The sequence below is a fragment of the Manduca sexta genome, unplaced genomic scaffold (genome assembly GCF_014839805.1).
Source record: "Manduca sexta isolate Smith_Timp_Sample1 unplaced genomic scaffold, JHU_Msex_v1.0 HiC_scaffold_183, whole genome shotgun sequence".
Taxonomy (NCBI): Eukaryota; Metazoa; Arthropoda; class Insecta; order Lepidoptera; family Sphingidae; genus Manduca; species Manduca sexta.
In genome coordinates this window covers 1,867-11,589 of record NW_023592733.1, presented here as the reverse complement: position 1 = coordinate 11,589, position 9,723 = coordinate 1,867, and the positions used below count along the sequence as shown (strand labels likewise).

Sequence of the window (9,723 nt, the reverse complement as noted above, 5' to 3'; positions counted from 1 at the left end):
TTTTAAGAATTGTGCTAGCGATAGATATAGAATTTATATATAAACACACTCATACAGTTCATGAAGGGGTAAGCAGAAGTATATTTAATTCACCCAATTTTAGCCGTATATAATACGTCCAATGATGTGATATATGGAGCGAGCCTATCGCCATATTAGCCGCAATTCCATACTGGCTGATATTGAGCAGAAAAACCTAATATGTCCGACCCGAGTTTCGAAGCCAAAACTTCAGAGTCGTAACATAACTCATGTAGTAGCTCTCGTTAGTATTTTAAACTATATTGAACCGAAGTACCTACGGATGTTACCCGTATGCAGCGAATATAAATCAAACATTCAAAATATAAAAGGGGTGCGATTAATCCGATTTTTTCTACCCTTAAAAGATTTAACAATGGTTAAAGGTTGAGTGACCGCCGTGACCGCGTCTTGAAACTGTTCAGGCCCCAATCTGCTTTTTCACAATAGCAACTGAAGTGGAAATATTCAGGTACGGATTTGGAGTTTACCAAGTGAGCCTTAAAAATATATGAGAAATTTCTGTGATTGCAGGTCCTTTATATTCTCATAGTTACGCTATTATTTGTAAAAGGGTAGATAGAGGCGCAATCAGTGGTGTAAAGGATTGAATCGAGCAAAATATATGGTAAAAATATTTTAAATATTTTACTCTTTACTTATTTCATGTGTAATTGTTTTCTGTTCTTCTTAAATAAAATAAAAATTAATAAAATAAGCCGGAGGTACTGATAGCCGTATAGATAACTAGAGAATTATTTTACTATTTTGGATATGAGCATCAAAGCTGTTAGTCCATTGAAATGTTACATCTTTTAGGCCTTACCTTGCGTTTTTTAGAGGACGCAATTTTATTTTTTTGAAGTGTAGGGGGGGTCAGTCTAAAGCGAAAACCAAGTTTGTGGGGTCGCCACCCTTGTCCCACGGCCGCCATCTTGAAAATAGGGGTTGAAATGGTTTTACGATGTATCTCTTAAACTATTTATCTGACAAAAAATGTATAAACATTTTTGTTGCAAATTAAATTCTCTACAACTTTGGTCTAGTAACTTTTGTCGTAGAACTATAAATAAAAAGTTATAAGCGAAAATGTTAAGAAATTCAATGTTAAGTAATGTCCATTGCAACGTCATCAGAACGTGTGTTTATAAGGTTCATAATACTTTTTGTACTATCATTAATACCCAAATACCCAAGGGACCATTAGGGGAACAAAGAACATCTGCCTGCTATTATCATTATTATTTCTAACCTCTTATTGTAAGAATAGCTGATAATATTGTGTTGAAGTTGTCGTTCAACTTATATCTTTTAGTTGTGCTACATATTTCTGTACGTACGGATGTATTTTATTCTGTTTTTAATTGTGAAGACGATTTCGAATGATTTTAGACACGATTTTAACTTGAGTGAAAACTACTTTTTTTTATTAGCATTTTGACTTTTAAAAGTCTTTAAAGCACAGCACAGGTTTACGGTTTCACGGTTAGAAATAATAATAATAATAGCAGGCAGATGTTCTTTTGTTTCCTAATGGTCCCTTGGGTATTTGGGTATTAATGAGAGTACAAAAAAAGTATTATGAACCTTATAAACACACGTTCTGATGACGTTGCAATGGACATTGCTTAACATTGAATTTCTTAACATTTTCGCTTATAACTATTTTATTTATAGTTCTACGACAAAAGTTACTAGAGCAAAGTTGTAGAGAATTTAATTTGCAACAAAAAATATTTATACATTTTTTGTCAGATAAATAGTTTAAGAGATACATCGTAAAACCATTTCAACCCCTATTTTCAAGATGGCGGCCGTGGGACAAGGGTGGCGACCCCACAAACTTGGTTTTAGCTTTAGACTGACCCCCTACACTTCAAAAATAAAATTGCGTCCTCTAAAAACGCAACCCCAAATGTAACTTTTCAATGGACTATGTCGTCTTTTGACAATTAAGCTTTGATTTGTCGTCGTGTTATAACTGCAAAAAGACAGTTATACCCCCGTAGTCGGAATAAGGTTCCTAACTATATGTACGAAAATAGTAAACTTACTGCACTGTTCGTTGTATTTCCATAATCTAGAATATCATCTCCAGAATCCACTCCAGTCTACAAGTAAGGTACGTTTTTGCCTCAATAAATCTGTTCCATCAATTCCTGCTGTATTCATTGTTCGGCACAAAAATAGGGTCGGTGTCTGACATATTCATTAAACGAGTATACAACTGCGACGTAAAAACATCTGCAGGCCTTTATTTTGATGTTTCTATATATAGAATTGTCTGTTTTAGATTAATTCATCTTTATGCTTAGATAATGCTGGGGCCACACTGGAGTTCAATACAGGGTCATTTTAACATTGCGTTACTAAATGATACCACATACTTAGCTACTTGGAAATAACAATTTACCATAAGTTACTTGAGCCGTAGACGTAATATAAAAAAGTGTAAGTTTAGAAGTACTAAATATTACTAAAAAGTTATTTTAATTTTACGCGCCCTAATACCACTACTACTACTTTAATAGAATTCGTCACAGCAACAACATACTTAAAGTCAGAAATACACTCACGCACACGCCATGTTCGTGTTAAACTACAAAATGACCAAAAAATCAGAAAACTATAACCAGGATATTTTGTGAAAATATTCGTTATTAATGAATGATTTTTGGCATAATGTGAGCAAAGGTGAAGACGAATTTATGGTTTCATTTAGTAACGCAATGTCAAAATGATTTGGATTCATTCATACGCTGGGAGTAGATAATGCTGGGGCCACACTGAGTTCAATATAATTAATGATATATACAGTATGTAGAGGAAGGTAATTAATGTGATTAGTATATGTTAAAGCCTCACATATGTCTAAAAGCTTTTGTATTTGTTCGGGGAGGCAATGTAACCTCACTGCACCTGATGGTAAGTGGAGTAGGTTTCAATAGTATGTCGACGGATGAGATATGATTACCCCTCCGCAGTCGAAACAATTATGCCGGCCTTTTGGAACTGGATATACATAAAGTCACTTTGATTCGATAAAATAAGTGATTTAGCGTTGAATAGGGAAAGCTCATAACAAAACATTCGTGTAACTATAAAAAATGATTATGCAAACCTTATATTGACTTCAAATTAAGAGAGGATCGAATTATTAAAGACCGACTGTATTCATAAAAAAATACGTTTCTATTTAATTTCTGACTTAAATCATTTTTTGATACCATAAGCCACGTATAGAGTATACGTGCACCTCTCTTTTCATCTAACAAAAGTTATTCATCCCTGGTGGGGATCGAACCCACGACCTTTGGATTAGAAGTCCAACGCGCTATCCTCTGCGCCACAGGGACTCTTGAACGTTTAAAAGAATTAGACGCTAATGTTAAATAATTGATTACATGTATTAAAACCACGTGTATTTTTCATCCATACGCTGTTCCCATACTTATGACATTATTTATCGCTAAGTTACACGAACTTTAGTAGTGGCAATAATAATAATATCAGCCCTGTATTATATACAGTCCCACTGTTGGGCACGGGCCTCCTCTACTACTGAGAGGGATTAGGCCATAGTCCACCACGCTGGCCTAATGCGCATTGGTAGACTTCACACACCCTCGAAAATTTCTATAGAGAATTTCTCAGGTATGCAGGTTTCCTCACGATGTTTTTCTTCACCGTTCAAGCAAGCGATAATTCACAAAGAATACACACACAATTTTAGTAGAAAATTGAGAGGTGTGTGCTCTTGGGATTTGAACCAGCGGACATTAGTCTCGGCAGTCCGTTCCACAAACAAATAGGCTACCACCGCTTTTTGGAGTGGCAATGATTTATCACAACTATTTAATAATATTATAAGGTTTTAAAAGGAAATAATATAGGTACTGATGTTCATAAATTGTTAATGAAACACTACAATCAGTTTTATAAACTAGAGCACACTGATCGTTAATAATTAAAAAACTTAAATTTGCTGGTGGTAGGATATATTTAATATCCGCCCGGATAGCGACCACCGTACACAAGGTGTTAAAACTCGCCATAGTGGCTCACACAAGTGTCTCGCGTTCCGGGATCAGCCTGTGTATATCCGGTTCCAACAGGCCGGCATAATTGTGTCGACTGCCGAGTGGTAATCATCTCTCATCAGTCGACATTCTATTGGACCCCACTCCACTGACCATCAGATTCAGTAGGGTCACTATGCCGGGCAATAAAAACAAAACAAATAATGTATAGCAAAAGTGTTTCGCAGTCATGTTCGTATTGAATACATTTGACGAACGTTTGAGTAGTCTAGTCTAGACGCCAAGCCAGCGGTATTGGAATATTTGCGTCGCGAGGGATTCGTCCAACGTCCAATTTATTGGGTCATAAATGTGTTTCTATCGTTAGTCCACTATATTGGCGAAGGGTCTATATAATCTGATTCTTGACGGCTTCCTTATTGTAAAATCTAATTATCATTAAAACAATTTTAGGCCGCATTTATACATATTAGTACCTATATTTTGTTTTGGGTTCTCTTTCGGAAAATGTTGTTGTTAAATATTCTTCAAACCCGTCCGTACTATTTGTTGGTAAAATAAAAACTTTGAATTGCTTTAATTAAATTGCTTAATCAAGGGTTTTAGTTGACAATTGCTTTAACTTTATGTTTGCATAGAAATATGCAGTACAAATGCGCTTTAAATTTTTAATATGAAAACAACATACTCCTTCATTGGAAATCGAAAACAGTAATATCATCATCGTTTGTAGAATATTTACAATAATATTAGTTTCCTATTGTTGCGAGTATTGATGTTTGGGTTTAGCTCTCAGCGTTGCCTCCCTTTGTACTAGCTGTTGCTTGGGGCATTGGCGGCTTTAGGGAAGAGGGACTAAACCGGGCAACTTCCGGTGCCTAGTATGGGGCCAGGACCTTTTATTAAGATACCACCTTTTTTCCCCAATAAGATATCTTACTAACTTTTGCGCCCTCCTGGGGCCTCGCGTTTGTTAAGGCTGCCACTGGCGATTTCGTTCGTCTGTAAGTATTTTGATTGCCTCGTTAGCATAGTTGTATTGCGTACGCTGTACGATAACCGCTCTGAGGTCTGGGATTTATAAGACTGAAAGAACAGAGAGTACACCTGTGTATTGAGCTTACACATGCACAATAATATCTCCTGCGCACCTGTCTGATCTCAGCGGATATTGGCCGCCGTATCCGAAATTTTGCTAGAAGTGATTTTATATTTACTTATATGTTTTTAAACCATTAAAACCATTTATTTCTCTACACACACATAAATACAACAAAAAGAAAAAGTATAAAAACAAATACACACACACACACAGTTAACAATACCAGGCACACAACGGATTCCTTGCATGATGTGTGGTAGAAGGGATACCAGCTCAGTATACGTTGTAAAACAGCACTGATTTTGATAGGAAAAATTCCATTAGAATGAGTATTCTGGATAAAGGAGCAAGTGTAAGCTTTGCTTCCTTTTGCTGGCAAAGGGCAGGGGACGTCAAAAAAATATAATAATTTTGCGAACGTAAAACTTGATCGGCCTCTCAACCCCATTCCACAGTATAATTGGGGAAATGCGACCGACAGTTATCAATCACTCCTGACCTGCGCAGTTCTGTTCACCATTAATGTAAATTCGCGTTACGTTTAAATACGTTGTATGATTTACATTTATATTAAATGTTAATGGGTTTGTTTGGTCTGAATACTGATTGACATATTGCTTTTGCTTGCGACTCCGTCCGTGTTCTCTAGGAGTTTGTCAAGCGCAGTGATATAAATACAAATCATTTATTCGCATAACACCATGACACGCAAACAAATTACAAACGAAATAAGGAAATTATAAAACAAGAACAAATATGACATTAGCACGAGTACACATAAAAGAAATAACAATGAAAAACTAAATAAAAAAAACAAAGCAAAGATATGATGCGCAGTTCACCTGTTCCGCCTGGCCAATGATAAAGAGAAATACAAGAAGCTGACGGCTATCTTTGAATAATGAAGAGGCACGTAAAGAAGAAGATCCGCAGGGCTTTCTAATTTAAATCGTGTTGCTACTGGTTATTAGTCGTCACGCTTATAATCAGGCGAGCGACTTGGCGGCACATATCACGCCTCTGTCCCTGAAGGGGTGGGCAGAGGTGCATCCAGACTTATTGCTGTGTATTTCGTGTGATGTTTTCATAAGTGTCGAGCTATTGCTATATCGTTAAATATAATATTAAGATATAAAAACGCACTCTAAATAGCGCCTTATGAAAAACAATGAGCACCACGTAAATATTTCCTTTTATTTATGAAGTAGTGAAGAAGAAGGGTTGGAAATTTTTTATCAGAATAATAATCCAGTACACTATCCCACAGCTGGGACCAGGCCTTCTCTACTACTAAGAGGGTTTAAGCCTCAATTCATCACCCTGCCACATTAAGGGTCGGCAGCGTTCATATACCTTTGAAATTCTTACTCTGTATTTTTAAGAACTTATGACGCTTTCCTCACGAATCTATGTTTTAATTTATTGTGATAATTGACTAAGAGTAACTTCGAACTTTGAATTTGGTATTTAGAATCTGCGAACTTTCGTTCTTTGTTTGGTAGTCCATTAATCTACACTACCAAGCTATGGTCAATGCTTGGGGTGCTAGGTCAGGAAACCTCCTCGTGGTGCACCTGGGCAACGGCGCGTCAATCAGACCGATCAGGCTGATCTGCGCGCCGGCGAATATCCTGACAATGAGGTGGTTGTCGGTCGTCGCCTATTGCGGCTATCGTCGTCTCGTTTAAGTGACGATTGGTCCGGAGGGCCCATCTCAGGCGGCTCCCGGTTCTGTCCCGGGGGTATCGACGGGCTCGGTGTGCGCTCACCCCGCCCCGAGCAGGCAGTGGGGGGGACTCTCTCTCATTGTCGCCGTCGTAGATCGTAATCCGGTATGGAGGTCTGTGGATATGTCTCGCGCTCCTGCCGGACCGAGGGTCTTGGGTTAACCGCCCGGACCGCGAGGAAGAAAACCTCTATAAAAAATTACCCCGAATCCCAAGCGGCGGCGCACCGCGGGGATGCATGGCCGATGGGTAGTTCGGTCTCGAGTGCGACCCCGCCAGAGTACCGGCCGACACACTGTGCGGGTTACGCTAGGCTTACCCAGGTACAGGGGCACTGCCTGGGCGGACCACCCTTTCCCCATACTCGTGGGAATCTCATGGATACGAACATTTTAAAACACCAACAACAAATTGACGAGATTGCCTACTCCGGTTCCGGACCCCGGGGCTGGAGGGGCGGAGGCCGAAGGGAGCAATCCTGACGACGGAAAGATGGTAGGAGGAGAGAGTTGGAGAAGTTGGGGGCGCACAGCCCCATGAAGTTACAGTAGGTGACGTCGAATTTGCGGTTCCGACTTCTGTCGTTGAGCCCGAAACGAGCGGCATAAACACGAGGCGCCGTAGCGAACGGCTCTGGGCTAGAAGCAGAACGTCCTCGGTGAGGTCACGGTCTCATCCATCCAGTGACTCGGAATGCGGAACAGACACCGGCCCGTCTTCAAAGACAGGCAAAGCACGGCGTGACCTAAACACGCAAAGACGGCAAGCTCAGCGGATGCAGCTGGACGAAGAAGTGGAGGAGCGGGTCCAAGAGTACCTCAAAACCTCAGTGGACCACAGCATACCGACGTTAGAGCTGAAAGAACCGAGGGTAATCCTTCGACAGGATCTTACACACTGTGGCAAGATCGTGAAACTGATTGTCCGCAAATCCGGCAACCTGAAGGGCACGAGACAAAGAGCCTTGAACTCTGTAGTTGAGACGATTACCAAGTATGTCAATCAACCACGAGCGACGGTACTATCTCGACTTGAGGAAGAGACGAAGGCGCTAAGGGACCACAGCGCGCGTTTCGAGACGGCAATGAGTCGGATGACGGACGAGAACGCCTCCCTCCGACGGCGTATTGAGGAGTTAGAGAAGGCTCTGTGTGCTCGACCAGCCGAAGACGCCATAGAGCGGCTGGAAGCCCGCTTGCAGGCCAGACTCGAGTCAACCCTCATGGGTCCGGCTCAACGACCTCCCTTGGCCCATGAAACCAAAGCTGCGCAAGCGGAGCTCCCAGTTCAAGGAGGATTCATTGGTGGGCAACCTCAGTCCACCACAAGCAAGGGCAAGGGTAAAGCAAAGGGCAGTAGAGCCTCCCAACCTGCTCCACCTGTGCTGACACCTGCCAACGACCCGTCGAGCGTTGTAGTTGCTGGGCCACCTGGCGTAAAAGCTGCCAAACAAGTCGTGGCCAAAAAGGGGACCCAAGGCGAGAAGCGCGCCGCCTCGGCGCGCGCACCACAGAACGCCAAAGCTCCGCCGAAAGACCAAGGGGAGGGGGAAAAGAACAAAGCCTCCTCCTCCTGCGGAGCAAACTCCCCACGAACCCCGCCCACTACCACCGGCCCCGAGTCTATGGACACGGCCTGGACCGAAGTGGTGCGCAGAAAGAAGAAGGCCAAGTCCGGTGCAGGAAAACCCGCAGCATCGCGACAGTCGACAAAGCGCCCTGAACCGAAACTCCGGCCGCCGAAGTCAGCCGCGGTTGTCATTTCACTGACACCGGCAGACGTTGAAGGGACTGACATACGCAGGTGTTCTTACGGACGCCCAGCGGCGAGTAGACCTGTCTGGTCTGCAAATAGATAGACTCAGGCCTAAATATGCAGCCACGGGTGCCATGCTATACGAGGTGCCCGGGGCTGAGTCCGAGCAGAAGGCCGATTCACTCGCCGCGCGGCTGAGGGAATGTTTTGGGGACTCGGGGGATATCGTTGTCTCACGGCCCACCAAATGTTCGGAGCTGCGAATCTCGGGGTTGGACTTTGCGGCCACCTCCGAGACAGTAAAGGCGGCCTTATGCAGTACTGGCGGGTGTGCTGCGGAGGCGGTAAAAGTAGGGGAAGTCCGCCAAGATAGATCTGGCATGGGTGCCGTCTGGGCCAAGGTGCCCACCAAAGCGGCCCAAAGATAAAGGCGGGTCGTCTAAAATAGGCTGGGTCGTGGCGCGAGTAACCGTCCCGAGGCGCGGCCTATGCGCTGTTACCGCTGCCTCGAGACGGGGCACGTGCGAGCTGCGACGGTTCTGCAGATCGTAGCGAGTTATGTTACTGTTGCGGCAAGCCGGGCCACAAAGCCCGGCAATGCGAGACAAGCCAAACTGCGCTTTATGTGCCGCAGCTGGTAAGCCCGCCGAACACCAAATTGGGGAAGAAGTGTGCTGCCTCCTCCCAGAAAACCCGGCGTCGCCCGCGCAGAAGACCGGCTGCTGCAGCTGAGGTTCCGTCCCAGCCGCAGGCAGCGAGCCCACCGCAACCAGTGGTGGCCGAGATGGAAGTAGAAATCGCCCATCAATAATGGAGTTTAGATTCCTCCAGGCGAACATAAACCACTGCGCCCGCGCCCAGGACCTGTTGTCCCAAAGCCTGGCGCAGTGGTCGGTGCACGTGGCCGTGGTCGTCGAATCGTATATTTGTCCCGCCCCGCGATAACTGGGTCGGGTACATCGACGGGTCGGTGGCCATCATCACCCAGGGTGCCGCTGGCTCCCCGCCCTTCGCAAAAGTCGAGAAGGGCCAGGGATGCGTCGCGGCTCTGTTGGGGGACTTGTGGGTAGTAGGAGTG

General features: G+C 43.5%; 1 non-coding gene across 1 annotated transcript; it reads right to left on the bottom strand.

Annotated features, from left to right (window-relative positions):
* Positions 1–3,304: 3,304 nt before the first annotated feature.
* On the bottom strand, positions 3,305–3,377 carry Trnar-ucu. Its single transcript has one exon. It is a non-coding gene; the product is annotated as a tRNA-Arg (tRNA).
* Positions 3,378–9,723: the final 6,346 nt, after the last annotated feature.